General features: G+C 45.0%; 1 protein-coding gene across 2 annotated transcripts in view; it reads left to right on the top strand.

Moving 5' to 3' along the window:
• TIGIT (T-cell immunoreceptor with Ig and ITIM domains) overlaps nucleotides 1-16,933 on the top strand; it is a 125,379-nt gene that overhangs the window by 52,860 nt on the left and 55,586 nt on the right. The window lies entirely within an intron of this gene.

The raw sequence follows: 16,933 nt of genomic DNA, 5'->3' as shown, positions 1-16,933 counted from the left end.
CAGGCTTTGGATTCCTAGTCCTGGATGTGACCTATGAACAGAGTGGGACACAGGGAGCCAGGAATGGAACTTCCAGCTGTCCTTTTCCAATTGGTACCAGAAAGGGAGGTTGAAAATGAAGACTATCAGAATTGCCTCTTTTGTGGCCTCCTGTAGAATAGAATAGATTAGATTTTTTTATAAGGAAAATGAAATAGCTTTTTTATAAGGAAAGAATAATTTACATACAGCAAAATGCACAGGCACTGAGTATACAGCTTGATCAGTTTTGACAAATGCAGACTCTCACGTAAGCCACATATGATCAAGCTATAGTTCATTTCCATCCCTTCAGAAACATTTCCATCTCTTCATGTCCCAACTCAATCAACCCCCAACCCCAATCATGTCTTCCTGCCAAATAACTTCAGTTCTGATTCCTGTCTCATAGTTTCAGAAAACTGCTTTAAGATGGTTCTATTTTGATCACTTATGAAGGGCTGAACTGGGAGCAGGAACTGTCATCCCTTTTGGTTGCCATGGTCATCCTGATACCAGGATACATTTGAGTCCCTTGGATAGAGCTGCCAGCCTATGTCAACACACAGAGGCAGTGCCTCTGTGACAACTGCTCCCTTCTGCATTCACTAGGCAGGGAATGACATTTAAGCAGCTTTGAGACCTTGCCTGAGGCTCTTGGCTTGCACCTAACATACCACTGGAATCGAGTTAATGTGAGACAAAATAAAACATCAGCCCCATCCCATTCTCCCTCTGGGGAGAGTGAATTATAAGCTCACAGACATCTATTCTGGGGGTTCCCTCAAAGGAGAGTCTCTCCCCTGCACAGGGCTGGGAAGGCTGAGTCATGCCCTAAATCCCATTAGCCAGCATTACTGTTTGCAACAAATGGCATCTATCACTACTCCCATTGATTAGTGGTGGTTCTGTCTTGATTCTGCCTAGATGACCTGCATATGGAGGCCACTCCCTTTTTGGGAGGGAAATAGGTTTGGGAAGTTGAAGGTGGCAGGTAACCGACTAGATTCAGACTCAGGAGGTGCTTCTAAAGAGAGAGGCCTGGTGGTCCCATCCTGTGTCCCATACCTGAGCCCCGTTACTAGCCTGGGAAGCTCTTTTAGGGGGTGGAGTCATCAAGGATGGTCCCCCTCCCATCCCTGCAACTGTCTGTGCCAGTTCCGTGAAAGAACCTTCTCTGTCTGCTTCCTTCACGCATGCAGCTTGAATGCGGCCACTTTGTACTTGCAACAGGATCCAGCTCCTGGTTTTCCCACCCGCAGCTGAGAGCATGCTCTGCCCTGGGTTGGGAAGGGTTTCTAGGAGAGGCTGGAGTGTGGAGTACAGCCCCCCAGGTGGGCTAAAGGCAGCAGCAGGAGAGATCCATTTCTTTGGAAAATGCCCGCCAAATGTTCTTCTTGTTCGTGCCTGTGAAGAGCAGGGGTGGGGACCATTTCATGTGCACATTCCTGGTCATGCAGGAGGAATGGATCCGGACAATAACTTGTTTTCATTCGTAATTGCTTATCTTTGCCTCAAACTGGCAAGCTAGGATGGGGATGGCACTCCAGCAGCAGCAGTGGCAGGGAGACAGCCTTTTCATAAATGCTTGGAGGAGTTCCCGTTGTGGCTCAGTGATAATGAACCCAGCTAGTATCCATGAGGATGTGAGTTTGATCCATGGCCAGTGTTGGATGTGGTGTTACCATGAGTTGTGGTGTAGGTAGCAGATGAGGCTTGGATCCTACATTGCTGTGGCTGTGGCATAGGCTGGCAGCTGTAGCTCAGATTCGACCCCTAGCCCCAAACTTTGTATGCCATGAGTGTGACCCTAAAAAGACACACACACACAGAATGCTTAGAGATATGCAACATCACTGTGCGCAGGAGATCATGGCTTAGGTGGGGCCCCAGGGATTTTATGATTGAAAGAAAATGTTCCAGATTCTTCTTTTCTCCTTGCTAACTGATAGTCCATTTTCCCAGTTGCTTCCCTGTCGCCCCCATCTTATTCAGAACTGCATAGATTCAAATAACCCCACTTCATCTAGACAAAATGCATAAAAAGAAAAGACAGTCAGTCAAGGTTCTGCTTGATGAACATCTTGGGAGAAGGCTAATGTGAATCTTCAGGGATGAAAATAAATGGTACTGAGCCAGGGCTGTGTTCCTAAGGCTGACCTTGTCACTGCCTAAGCAAGGAAGGTGATGGAGAGAATTAGAGCTCTGGCCCTGGTGTGATTACAGTTGTACCCTTAACAGGACGTGGCCGTGCTTTTGGCATTCAATTATGTTTGCTGTGCATGCGTGCATACACTCACATGCTCGCACATGCAGAGCTGGAATTGAAATCATCTCAAGTGAGAATTCTTGTGATGCATTTAAGGGGCCTGCGTTTGACAGGTTGCTACCTAGTTATGGACTAAAATCTCACCAGGCACCCCCATAGCTTATCGCCTGTCATTTCAAAACAAAGACATCCTGCTTCCCCTTTCTGTGTCACATCTCATCGGCTCCTTCTCAGCAGAATCTTACTCCTATTACGAGCTCCGTGCCACCTCCCTGACTTTCATCAGATGAGAAGTTGAAAAAAAAAGAAGAAAGGAAAAGAGAAAAAAAAACCCTCATTCCATGTTTTGACTTGAATTCTAGGTGTTATTCTCTCAGTCCAGCTTGAAAGAAAAAAAAAGCCCACCCCACAAGGGGGCAGGCCTGCTTTCCTGTCTTCTGCCACCACCCAGCCTCTGAAGTGTGTGAAGAAGAGAGGAAGAGACAATTAACACTCAGCACCAATCTGCATTTCCTTTTTAGCTGCCATTTACACGCTGCTCAGGTTTTGAAAACCAGCATTTCATGCTATTCCCTGGAGAGCCAGCACCAGCTTCAGCAGGATCCATCTGCACAGCAGTCACAGTGCTGAAATCCTCAGCCAACCCAGCATTCATTTATTTATTTATTTATTTTGAAAAATGAGAGCGAGGAAGAGAGAGAGGGGCCAGCGCCTGTGAGCCAGCAAGCTGGGTGAAAAGAATAGATTAGAATCTGCTCGTATTTAACATACACGCTTGGCTAAGCCCCGTGCTGGTCTAGGCGGGAGTGAGCTGGTGGAGTTTTCCTTTGATCATCTTCTAGATGAGTGTGAGTAGTGAGTGGATGAGCAAGAGCCCTGTGACCACAGGGGATGACAGGCTGTGGGGTTCCGAGGCAGGAAGGACACACTGGCTGAGCTTTGGCACCACTCATCAGCCCGTGTGTTAGCACGCTCTTGCTGATGAAGAACAGCGGGGAGAAAGTGGTCCTGGGAAGTCACTGCTGGTGTGGGACTAGCTACAAGATGCTTCTGGAGGAGGGAAACGGTATCATCCACTCCTTGGGTCTCGCCAACTTGCTTTATTTCTTCCAGCCCCAAAGGGTTGAGAATTGAAGAATAATAGATTCGATAACCTTGGTGATTTTATCATTATTGTTTTTTAAACTGAATTCACCCCTACAGGAGGTCACAGAGTCAGTGGTCACAGCTGGCTTTTAAAAAGGGGTTGAGTCATTTTGTGATTGGTAAAACAAGAGACTCAGCCTGAAATGGGGGCAATCAGATTTCCTGCTTCAAGGCATCAGTTGATCACTACAGGGGTCAGAAAGAAGTGTTTTTCTCATGTAAGTCCAGACACAAATATCTAGGTGAATGCAAAGCAAAAAAAACCAAAAACAACAAAAAAAAAAACACCTAAATTTTTTTTGAGAGAGTTTTGAGACAGCAGCAGGGCTGAAAACTGAAAAGCCCATCCTTACTTTAATAGACCAATGAGTGTTCTAATTCCATCTAGCTCCTCTCAGATGGCAGTTGTGATTGGAGTGTTACAGACACATTTCCCAACTTTGCTGATCAAGATGGTACTGTTTGCATGGGCCCAGTTTTCCCCATGGGTGGGCACAGGTGGGCTCAGATGGGGAAAATACTTCAGGGTAGGAGTAAGAGGTAGGGTGAACACATGGCAGTTGAAATAGAAATTGGTGAATTAAAAAAAAAAAAAGATTCGAAAGAAGTCCATATGATCCCTGGGTGCCGTTACAAGTCAGGTCAAACCACCTGTTCTCAGGGTACAAGGGTGTTTTGCAGTTCTCATAACAACATAGATGTGTAACTCAGTCCTAGTCTACCAGAGAGGCAGCAAAAGTAAGGTTTGTCTTTTAGGCTCTCTCTTTACTAAGTGGGACCTCCAATCCTTTTCTAGGTGGGACTGCCAATCCTTCAAGTTCTCGAATAGTTTTTGGAGTCCTTCATAGCTAGGATATCCCTCTTCCACTGTGCTGACCAATGCCACTGGAGACAGACTGCATGCATTCAAATCCCGAATTCATTCATTCAGTCAAAGTACATTTAAAAGGAGTGCCAGCTAGGAACCCAACATTATTCTACATGCTGAGAAAAGAGCAGTTCAGAGTCTCATGTAATTTAGATTCCAGTGAAGGGAGACACATATATATGAATAAACAACTGAGTCTGTAATATTCCAGATAGAGATAAACGCTAGGGAGAAAACATATTGGGGTGGTGAGTGGAGAGAATGGGTGCGGAAAGTAAAGGTGGTTTGATGCTAGATCAACTAGGCAGTGAGGGGCTTATGTCTGGGATGAGTCTGTGGCAGAGACTGAAAGGAATAAGCCATCTAGGGTTCAGAATCCCAGAACAGAGGGCAGTAGGCATGAAGCCAGGGGGCTGGATGTGCTCAGCGTGTCCCGGGAATAGTCAGGAGCCCAGCTGGCCTCAAGATTCTGGATGTCAAAGGGAGGTGCAGGCTGACCCGAGGGATGGTTGTAGACCAGAAGACTGAAACCCTAGGATATCTCAGCATCTAAGTGTTGAGGGAGACAAGGAAGAACAGGCAGATTGGTGAGAGAGTTGTGTTCTGGAAGGGAAGCAAAGGAAGCGTTTTAGAAGAAAGGCGTGAACATCTGAGTCAAATGCTACTGGAAATTCAAGTTAGAATTTGCCACGGCATTTAGCATTGAGTAGTCATTGGTGACCTTGGCAAGAGCTGTTTTAGCAGAATGGAGGGAACCAAACTCTACTTGTGATGTGTTTAAGAAAAGACAAAGAGAAGAGTGGGAGAGAGAGAGTAAAGACAACCAACTTTAAGGAGTTTTGTCATGCAGGGGAACAGAAATAAAAGCAGTAGTTTGATTTAGATATGGGATCAAAGGAAGTTCCTTGTGTTTTTGATTGGAGAAGTAGCATCATGTTTGTATACAGACTCAGTGGAGAAGGAAAATTAGTACAAAAGCAATGTGGTTGTGTAGGTGTGAAGGAGAAGGGCTGTAGTGGAAAGTGGAATGGTTGGTTTTAGGTAGATGGTCGGTTCACCCATAGCCACAGGTGGAAAAGTAAAGCACATAGACTTACGTGCAGAAAGATGTAGGTGTGATATAGAAACTTCTGCAAGTTCTTTTTCTGAGGATTGCTCACATTTTCTCAGTGAAGTGGGAAGTGAAGTTATCAGCCAAGAATTCTCAAGGAGGAGGAGAAGGTTTTGGAGATAAGAAGAGAGAGAGAGGAACAGGGGAAATGGTCCGGGTAAAGTGAACAGACTAGGGAAATACAGTAGGTTTCAGGCAGCACTGGGGGAGCACTCTTTTTTTTTTTTTTTTTTTTTTGTCTTTTGTTGTTGTTATTGTTGCTATTTCTTGGGCCGCTCCCACGGCATATGGAGGTTCCCAGGCTAGGGGTTGAATCGGAGCTGTAGCCACCGGCCTACGCCAGAGCCACAGCAACGCGGGATCCGAGCCGCGTCTGCAACCTACACCACAGCTCACGGCAACGCCAGATCGTTAACCCACTGAGCAAGGGCAGGGACCGAACCCGCAACCTCATGGTTCCTAGTCGGATTCGTTAACCACTGCGCCACGACGGGAACTCCTGGGGGAGCACACTTGAGGCTTGTGACAACCACTAACATGAGACCAGTCAGCAAGATTGTTTTCTTCAGTCGTGCTTACCTGCTCAGGGGCAGCTATGGAGTAAGGGGAGCGGCAGCTTGACCTAGGCTTAGGGTTCAGCTGAGTACAGTGAAGGGAGAGCAGGTCAAGGCCGTTGAAGGTATATATGGAGAGTAACACAGGGATGGAATCTAAGTTGGGCAGGAGGTGCGAAGGGGTGGGTGTCGGTAGCAGGGAGCCAGGAACAATGGTTTGTCAAGGTTGGTGTGACTCCAGAATCTTTGGAGTTGGGAGCTTGGAAAAGATGAGCTGGAAAGAGAGGAGGCAGCAGTCCTAGAGGGAGATGTTGGACCAGAAAGTGCAATTGTGTGTTAGTTGGTGACATCTAGGCAGGGGCCTGAACATGAGCTGGCTGGCCGAGCAGCAAAGTCCCTGGAGGAGAGGAGCTGAAATAAGGGGAGAGGGGGCAGCGGCACTTGGGGAGGAGCATCTCCCTGCCAGGCAGCTACCCCTTGGGGAGGGGCCCCCTTCCTGTTGTGGTTGACGTGGCTGGTGCCTTCTGGAGCCCAGCTCCTTGAAGTCAGGTTGGATGTTGAAAGCACCAAGAATTATGACACCAGTAGCTATGGAAATAGTCCAGCGAACTAAAATCTTTAAGGACTGAGTGGAAGGGAGGCAGAGGTCAATAATCTGGAGGGGATGAAGGGAGGAAGCCCAGCTCCCCCTTGGCCCAGGGATTCCAGAAGAGTGGAAGCAGAGACAGACTCCATTTGGGTGGCTGCCGTTCCCCTGCGTGTTTGTGGGGCGATCTGGGGAGAATTATTCAGCTTCCGTTGCCTCAGTTTTCCAAGTGAAAAATAGAGAAAAGTAATTGTGTCTCCCTCACTGGGTAATGTATGAAATGGGCTTATAATATAGTACCTGGGCTTGGAATGTGTTTTTTTTTTTTTTTTTTCTGTTGTTTTGTTTTTATTAAAGTATAGTTGATTTACAATGTTCCTTCAATTTCTGCTGTACAGCAAAGTGACCCAGCCACCCATACATGCACAGTCTTTTTTTTTTTTTTTTTTTTTTTTTTTCATTTTCCATCAGGTTCTTACCCAAGAGACTGGACACAGAACCCATACCTCATCCCTTCTAAATGTAGCAGACTGGATACAGTTCCCTGTGCTGTAGCAGGACCCCATCCGCCATCCGTTCTAAATGTAACAGTCTGCATCTACCAACCTCGAACTCTGGGGTTTTTTTTTTGTTTTTTGTTTTTTGTTTTTTTTTCTGAAGCAGTTTTATCAGTTATCTGGGTCACCAGACCCCAGTATTTTTGAAGGGGCAGAAGGCACCCTTGGTGGGTGCCGAGGAGCTTCTCGAGGAGGGCGAGGTGCAGGCTGAGACCGGATGAGAGGCCTACTTAGCCAGGAGAGGTTCAGAGAGGAGGGGAAGAAAGCAGGCCCACTGCCAAGACAGAGCAATTAAATATGTAGAGGGCTGAGAGGCTTGACAGGAAAAATGGAAGTCAAGCATGTTTCTAATCAGAGCCACAACGAGGGCTGCCTGGAGGCTCTATCGGTAATTGATGTGCCTCCGACAATAATTAGAAACAATTTCTGGGGACTTACAGGATAGAGTCACCTAGTGATATTATTTACCACAGAGAGTAGTGTCTGAGTGAAAATGGATGTTATTGTTTCCTCAGAACACATTAGAAGGTGACTTCGTGGTGAATACATTTTTCAAGATATTTGACATTTGCCGACTTTCTCTTTAACTTCTTTTAATCACAGAGGCCATTCCCGTAATGACAATACCTGGATTTATCTCTCTTAATGGCAGAAGACATATGAGAGATAAGTCCTCTTGTGTGGCCCTGGATTCATGAATTTAGCACTTTGCCTCCCCCAGCAGAGATCTGCGGGGTTTGGGGAGAGCAGGTGGCCCACAGGGCAGCTTCAGTCCCAGAATGACTCATCCACAAAGGCTGAGGGTGCTGCCTTTTTCTAATGTAACCTTTACTGTGTCACTTGGTATTAACTGAGATAATGTATGTAAAGTGCTTAGCACAGAGCCTAGCGCAGAGCAAGCACTCAGAAAGCGTTGACTCATCGTTATGTGCTTGGGTTTTCTGACTAGACCTAGGGGCTTTCCATATTTGGCACTCTCCATGCCCTGGGGATGTGGGAAGAGTTGGGGGAGGGTTAGTGGCATTACTGGGCCATGAACCTAGTGGGCTACATTCTCTTTGAGAGGCCCAAGGTTCAGCGGCTTGAGTGGGCTTTTTTGGGGGCATCAGCCTGTAGGCAAGATGCCAAAAGGCAGTTCACCAGCAAGGGTACCACGTAGGGGTTTGGAGTCAAAGCTTTATAGATCAGGCAATATACATTTGCTCTCTGCCCCCTCTGCCCTGGCAGCCAAGTTAAGCACTGATGTAGTGCCCAAGGAGGGGGTGGCCTATAGAGCAACACCTGTAATTGTAACCCAGCCTCCAGACCAAAGGGGCAAAGCCCATTTTACCAGGATGGGAAACAATAGTAAAGGCTTTTTGAGTTCTCAACCCTACAGATGATTCTCCAAAGGAGTATTATTGGCATTTGGGGAGGGACACTTCTTCACTGGATGGCACTGTCCCAAGCAATACAGGATATATGGTGCCTATGGCCTGCTGTTCACTAAATGTCAGGAGAGCCCCTCGCCTCACAGGTGCTGCCATAACCAGAAAGACCCACCCATGTCCGAACCTCCCCAGTCTGGGAAGCCCACTACGAGGGACAACATGCCTAGAATGTCCTTCCCACAAATATTCCCATACACCAGCAGCCTGGCCTTGGCGGGGCCCCTTCCTGCTCCTGGTTCTCGCATGGGAGAGGCTGGCAGCCCCAGCCATTGTGGTTGAACAAGCATTTAAAGATTGTAGGTGCTGACTATCTCCTCCTTGGGGAGGTTACCCTCTCTGAAAGAGCTGTATTAGTGACACCATACACGCGTCCACTTTGCCATGTGCCACCAACAGGGGGAGGATTGACTCTAAGGCTAATAGAGCTTGAGATGCAGAACCTCTTCCGAGGCTCATGTATGAAAGAAACTTGATAAAACACCCTAATATGAAATGGTTCTAACATTTTATATGACTTTACTATCACGTGAGAAGTTTGGCTGTGGAATGATATTAAGGGAATAGCTATAAATGATTACCAGTCTGTGTGTGCCAGACACTGTGTACCAGGTGCTTTCAGCAGTCCTGTGAGGTCATTTTTTTCATTATTACCTACTTTGCGATTGAGGTGCAGAGAGGTTAAATGCCTTGCTGAAGATCACAGAGCCAACAGGGTTAAGAGTCGGGACTCAAACCTCCATGTTTCTGATCCCCAAGCCTCACATACTCTGCATTTGGGGACGCTACTTCTCAGGCAGCGGGAATAATCAGTACAAGGAGGTCCAGGTCAAGTGGAGGGGAGAGTTAGGTAAGGGGGTCAATGAGCAGCAGCCCAAGGGAAGTTGAGGAGTCTGACCAAGTTCAACGCAATCTGGAAGTTACTCTTTTGAAAAAAAAATGAAGTTGCCCTTCTTGGGCTGACCAGAGTGCACAAAGCCATCAGATTGGCGGGCTCTGGAGCAGAGGAATAGGCCAAGCAAATAGAGGAATATCAGCAGCGAGCATTTCGCTGAGGGTATTAGAAGGAACAGTTGTTTGGGGAGAGCCGTTATAAAGATTTGGCCTTTGGAGTACATGTTGAACAAGTACAGGTATCAAGAATGTACACTTTCAGGAAACAGTAAACACAGTCACATACACAAGAAATACCCTATCATGGACTCATGTGGAGCAAAAGAAGTACCCAATAGAGAGGAGAATTCTAGAGACGCTAGAAAGAGACACATTTTCTTACCCACAACAAGAAAATGTATTTCTCCAGGGTCTTAGTGAGGAAGAGTTTGAAATGTACAAACCCCTTTTATATCATTTATTTAGTGTTTCATACAATTATGCTTAAATAAGCTATGTGCAATTTTCATGATCAACAACCCCCTTTTTTGTCATTGTAAAGATCCACAATTAGCAAAATGAAAAATGCATATGCTCTATGAGCCACTTGTTGGAATGTGTCTTACAGAACTACTAGCGTGGGCACATAAAGCTATGTGGACAAAGGTATTTATTATAGCACTGGTTGAATAAATTATGGTTCAGCAGACAGTGGATAATTATGCAATTATTAAAAAAAGGTTTGAATAGATGTTTATTAAGTAAAGAAAACCAATATGCAAAATAATCTTATTGTGCAACATGCAAACACAGTCTTGCTGTTTAAAAACCACTGTATGGGTATGTATATGCCTACCCATATTTGTGTAAACATTAAAGAAAACAGTCTGAAAGGACTGTGGATACATTTCAGAGCTAAAGTTAGAAATAGGAGAGAATTTTCAGTGTTTATTTTATCCCCTTCCCCAAAAGGTAGAAGTGATAGGATTGTGGGAGATTTTCATTTCCTTTTTGTGCCCTTTCTGTATTTTTCCAAATTTCCTAGAACAAACCTATGTTGCTTTTATGATCGAACTTTGTTTCTGCCCATGCCTCAGCGGCTAAGCACATAGGTCTGGAGTCAGAGCACCTGGGTTCACAACCTGGCTTTGCTGTTGTGCCGTGGCTGATGACTGTGGGGATGATGTCACCTCCCTGAAACAGTTTCCTCATTTGTAAGATGGAGATAATAGCAGTCTGCACCCCATGACATTGTTGGGAGGATTAAGCGAGACCCTTTGTGTAAGGGGTGTGGTCAGGATTTGGGAAGTATTGGGTATTATTGTTGAGTGTGGACCCCTCTCCAGGAGAGATCGAGCTCAGGGGCACAGCCATAGCAATGCCAGATCCTTAACCTGCTAAGCGAGGCCAGTGATTGAACCTGCATTCTCATAGACTATGTTGGGCTCTTCACCTGCTGAGCCACAATGGGAACTCCAGCAATGGTATCTTGATCAGGGTCCTTTTCTTCTCTCAGTAGAGCCACAGGGAAAAGGTCTAGAATAACTCTTTTGTTTGGGTTCTTTCCTTCTTCCTGCAGCCTTCACTCCTGCCTGATTTTCTGCAAATGATGTCTGAATATTTTTGAGGAGAACCTACCCTCACCCTACCTCACTGGGTGTCGGAGGCCAGCTCCTGCGGCCAGGGCGTGTACACTTTTTCCCGATCGGAGAGGGACACGGCGTTGGCAAATGCACATACAGAGACAGCCTCTTTGTCCCTTCTTTCAAGGCGCTGGACTGCTCAAATTTTATTGGCATAAATGGTTGATTATATAGACAGTTTTTCACTACAGATTACATCACAGTGTTAAAAGTACATTGGTTAACTATTACATGGTATAGCAGCTATGCATCCTGTTTTAAGATCTCTATCTTAACTAAACTTAGTGAGTACTTTGAAGAGGCCATAAAACACAAGAATTTGGCATTTACAAACTTTGTAGACTGGTGCTTATCTTCAAAGCGTTATGGCAGGGAGACAGTGTAAGTAAATATAAACCAACTTAATTAAACTAGCTATCACTAAAAAGCTTTTAAAATCAAAGACAAAACTCACAGCTAGGTTTTTTGGATAAGATATGGCTAACTTCTATGGACCTCATTAAGCTCCTAACTCTAAAGTTTACTGTATAACTAGTTAATAGATAAACATTATGTTTTAATTAAGTTGGATTAAAATAGGGGAAAGTCTTTCAGGATGAAATTCTTATTATATTATTGTTGTAACTTTCTTAAATCACAAATCACCACAGGAAAATAAGAATGGAAAATAAGAATAATAAGTAAATAATCAGGAAAGACTGAGGAAAACTGAATAACAAATAAAACAGCAGGAAAGACTAGGTCACCCGAGAAATAATCCATGTTCTCCAGTGCAAACATGGAAATTGTTTTCCCAGGAAAGCCCCAATTCTTCCCCATCAACATCAAAGTGAGAGCTGTGTAACCTGAGGCCTGCCCTCGGCTTGTACCGTGCAGGCAGGCTTTCATCCAGACCAGAGGCCCACCTTCGGTGTGCACTGTTCAGGTGAGCTTTTTTCCTGACCAGAAGCCCACCTTCGGCTTGTACCGTTCAGGTGAGCTCCCTTTCTTGGTTAGGAACCTGCCTTTAGGTTTTTCTGCCATCAGGCAAGGTCCTTTTTTTGAGTCCCTGCATCTTCTCGGCTCCCTGCAACTGGGAGGCAGGGTCAAAGGGAGTCCACACTTCCCCCAACATCTGCAATCCCTTTAGCAAATCTGGCCAGGTTGGACCTGTTGCTGAGTCTTTCTTCAACTTTCTTCATTCTGAAGCTTGAACAAATGATCAGACATCAGGAGCTGGGTTCTGCCCACAGTGGAAATTGGTTTCTCAGAATTTACTGTTGGGTTCTAAAGCTGTGGACACTGAAAATAATTCATGGCCCCACTTGTGATTCCTTTTCAAATAAGTCATAAGCCAGGCAAGTCCATTCTTTGACTGGTTGATGTAATAGAAAGGCCTCCCAATCACTGAAAATGGTCACCTGGACGCTATCTAAGGACAACTACACGTTGGAAAATAACCTGGCATGTGGAAGCTCCGGGTCTGAGGGCAGCCCTCCCTCTTGCTGGGTTAGACTGTGGCTGTGCCAGTTTGCCTTTTTTGAGATCCCTCATAGCTTTGAGAGTACAGGGGAAGGCACATATGTTCAAGATGCCTCATGGTGTGGCCCCACTCATGACAGCCAGCCTTCCCTCCCATCAGTTTCTCTTCCCCATACTCTGCCCACTGCCCCCCAAGCTATCATGAGAAACTCTCTCATCTCTGATACTCAAGACACATTTCCCTCTGCAGGCCAGCTCATCCACTCCCATCACAGTGTTTTTCTGTTGCTTCTCTGATTGGCTAATTCCAGTGTATCCTGAATGAGCCAGTTCACTATAATCTGCTCTCTAATGTCTTTCCAAAGCCTTCTGTGCAGAATGGATTGTCTCTACTTTGGTGTTCCCCAATGCTTTGTTCATATTCATTTCCTATTCTTTTCTACATTAATATTTTATTTACTTATTTATTATGATTTTATCTACATTTATCTTATTGTGGCATGCTATACAGTTAATCAGCAGTCCTCAAACCTCAGTGGACAAAAGAATTTAAAAGCAGTAGCTGCAACAACAATGTATTGAACAAATGCCTATGATGTTCAGGCCTAGGATTGGAAAATGGCGGACGACCAGATAGATGGGGCCTAGGATGTGTCTTAGGATATTGGGTCCTTTCTTCCAGAAGGGATTTCTGATTAGGTAGCTCTACCATGGAGCCTGGAAATCTGCATGGGTTAGTTAATTGTAACCCCACTTGATTCTGACTCAAGCGGTCAGAGATGTACTCTCTGGGTAACAGTGTAATACAATTACAGCTTATATGAGTGTAATGAATATCATTTATAATATTGCTGTAGTATAAATTTAAATCCAATTGTTTCAAGTCTGGTGCATGAGAACCAGTCATTAGCTAGTGAGTGAAGCTAACTAACCATCTAGGACCCTCATCTCAGTGATGGTTCGTGGTTCTCTTTCAGTCTTTGAATAAATGGTGGGGCAGTTCTTAAACAATTATACTAGGGAACTCGATTCTGCAACACATGAGGAAATGTGTTTGGTGCTATAATTGCAGAATAAAGAAAGTACTATTGGGCAACAGAAGAGGGAGAAATTAATTTTGACTGGGATAATTAATTTATAGCTAGCAGTTGAATGAAATGCCAAAAGCAAACAAACATACACAGGTGTTCAGGATTGTTTTTCTGACACCACTTGCTGTTCATTTGTGTGTTGCTTGCTATGAACAGGAACATGGGTGCAACTGGAGATCTGTGAATGCCAATCTTCAAGACATGGAGCTGCCAAGGAGGACTTTGATGTGGTCAAATAATTTTATTTTGCATTTCAGCAATCTCATTACGGTTATACCTGAATAGACAATATTGAGATATATTCAATTCCAAGCCCAAGAAAATCATAACTTGGGGAAAAGCCTTTGTGGAAGTTACACAATAACTTACCTTTATAGAGTTTGGACATTCCCCAGAGGAAGAATGAAATTATGCGACTTTCATATAACTGATCAATTCCAGAATCGTCTCTTTGTCCAAGCTCTGGAATTTTGGCAATTCTCTCTCTCCGTATAGCAGTGCTTTGTTGATTGGCTGAGGATTTAGTCAGAGGACCTAGGAAAAGATCCTGGGATTTATCAAGAAACAAACACATTTACATCAGACATTTATGTATTCATTAACAAATTCTAGAACTATTTATTGAGCAACTACTCTATGCCAAGCCTAGTGTTAAGCACCAGGAGTCAGTACTCCACAGAACAGGTCCTGACCTCACTCGCATATAGATTCAGTCTAGTGGGAGTTACAGAAAAGGAAACAGGTAGTTATAAGACAAAGTGACAAACAACATTGGAGTGTGTACGCAGTGCTATGAGGCATATAAGAGGGTTATCTATTTACATTTGAAGTAACTGGTGAAATTAGTTAAGACTTGGTTTCATGCAGAGAGGTGGTCCTCAGGGTGCCCATCCGGAGTACAAAAGCCTTTGTTTAGATAGGGGAGGATGCTGGCAATACAGATCTGGCCACCTTTACATTGGAAAACCTCCCTGGCAAGTCTTTTTCAGAATAATTTCCCTATCAGCATTACTGGTTACTATATCACCAGATTTAAAGGAGGTGTCCAGCATCTCCAGAGCTTTGCATACTTTGATGAGCCCTACATTGCCAAATGGGAGACATTCAGTGACACCCACCAGTTCAACCCACCTGCTCTTTGGCAACCTGCATGGCCTGAGTACTTCCTCCCCACCCAGGATGGAACAGTGAGTCAGAAAACCAATCCCACTTAACCTTACTGTGTATTTTTAACTTTTATTCTTAACTTACTTCTCAATGTATTAATGAAACGGTGTTGGTATACTAAAAAAAAAAAAGTTAGTTTCATGACCTCAGAGGTAGGGATGATGAGGAGTTCTTTGAGAGAGTCAGTCCATCAGTTGACTCATAGGACAGACAACAGAGGAAGTGCCAAATCATGATCAGGGGTAGGAAAAAGGCAATTAGAAGCAGCAGTTTGAAGACTGCCTGTGAGTGATCATTCTTGGGAATGATCCTTTAGTCTAGTGTCTCTAAAAAGCTGGGCATGGGTTTTCTGTGTGATATGGTATCTTAAAATTTCTGCCCAGAGACTAATGCTTACAGGTGTGAAATGGCCTGGGCATGGGACAAGGCCTCCAGGTAGGCTGACCATGTCTCTGCGTAGTGCCCCAGGGCCTCAGAGTTCACTCTTTGAGCTTTGTATTGATAGATTCAGCTTCATAGCACAGAAACCATTCTATTAAGTTCACAAATTTAAGCAGAATTATTACCAGAGACTAATATTGTCAGATATTTAGTGGCTACAAAATGACTTGAAGCCTGGAAGAACTGGCTCTAGGATGAACTTCCAAAAATACTTCCAGCCCCCAAAGTCGTATAAACCTCAGTTGTCATGAGAACAGTTGCATTTCTGCTGCAGGAGGCCTCTGAATTAGGAAGCTGCTGACTCCAGAACATGCTGCCTCTGCCTCAATCCATGCCAGCCAAAGGATGGATGCTCTGCCTCCCCCTCCCCACCCTTTCAAGTTTATTCAGTGAAACCTGAGTCTTTCCAGAATCCTAGCTGCAAAAGAATCTGGGAAATGTAGTTTTGGTTTTCTGGACCCTTCAGCATAGGAAGGCACACTAGGAGAAGGTTAGAATAAATTTGGAGCAAGTTAATTACTGTATCTGCTGCAGGTGCCCTTGTAGGTCTAGTCCAGTGCTGTGATGAGGTAGGAGGCCCAAAGAACACACCCAACTCACACTGTTTTAAACAATAAGATGAGGGACTTGGAGAATGGAATACTGGATCCTCCTGGCCTTGGAGAGTCAGGGACTTGGGGGAACTTGGGTACTTTTTCAAAGGTTCTGTGAGCTGGGGAAGGACAGCCATGGACTTGACAAGGATGTGATGGGAAGGGCCAGGCACAGCCAACAGAGTATTAGGAGCACAAAGGAAGATGTGAGAGGAATAAGGTGGGTACAGAATTCAGAGAGATAGCAGAGTCTCTGAGGAAGAGAAAGTAGTTGAGAGTTCAGAGCAGGAGATCAGGAGTGGCCATCTGGTTATTCAGATTTATTCTACTAGAAGTCGTGGTGTTGACCCATTGCTGAACTAGTTACAAGGGCATATGCATACTACCTGGTGTCTTCCCAGCTTTCTGGCCGCTGGCTGGTTGATTTTAGCCTCAAGACTTTCTGAGAGACAGATCACTCAGTTTGATTACTTTGCCGAGCAGCTTTCCTTCTGAGATAGGACTTTGCTTTTGTCTTTGTCATGACCCCACCTGCAGACCCAGCCAGCCCCAGATCCTGAGCCAAATGTGGCAGAAGAAGGAGGATTCAAAATGAAAACTAGATGCCAACAGACCTGGGATGTGGATCATCATAGATGCAATCTTTCATTTGCTGACTTATCCACACCTTTGAGCCCCTATCGTGCAATGGGCACGTGCATGGTGATGTCCCGGCAAGCAGTCTGAAAAATGAGTCAGACTCCCCTAGGTGGAGAATTGATGGAAGTGCAGATAAGGCAGAGAGAACAGAAAGTGCCTGAGCCCTGTGGCTGAAGGAAGAGTAATGAGGCAGAGGCAGTGTGGAGGGTGGGCTGGGCCTTATTGACCCCATTAGGGAGTTTTGCCTTCTCCTAAGGGTAAAAGGGAGCCACTGAATATGGTTTTAGGTGGGAGGATGAGTATGGTCGGATCATGCTTTGTTATTAGTCTCATGTTTTCTTTCTTGACGGACAGAGAATGGGGAGGGGCAAAAGTGGATACTGGGAGATCAGATAGGAAGCCTTTTCGGTGGTAATAAAGTTAAGAAATGATAATAAATCAGAGGGTGGTGGCGATAAAGAAGAGAAAGGAACAGACAGGACAGAGACA

Source organism: Sus scrofa, chromosome 13 (assembly GCF_000003025.6).
Source record: "Sus scrofa isolate TJ Tabasco breed Duroc chromosome 13, Sscrofa11.1, whole genome shotgun sequence".
In the NCBI taxonomy this organism is placed as follows: Eukaryota; Metazoa; Chordata; class Mammalia; order Artiodactyla; family Suidae; genus Sus; species Sus scrofa.
This window is presented reverse-complemented; position numbering and strand designations above follow the sequence as displayed.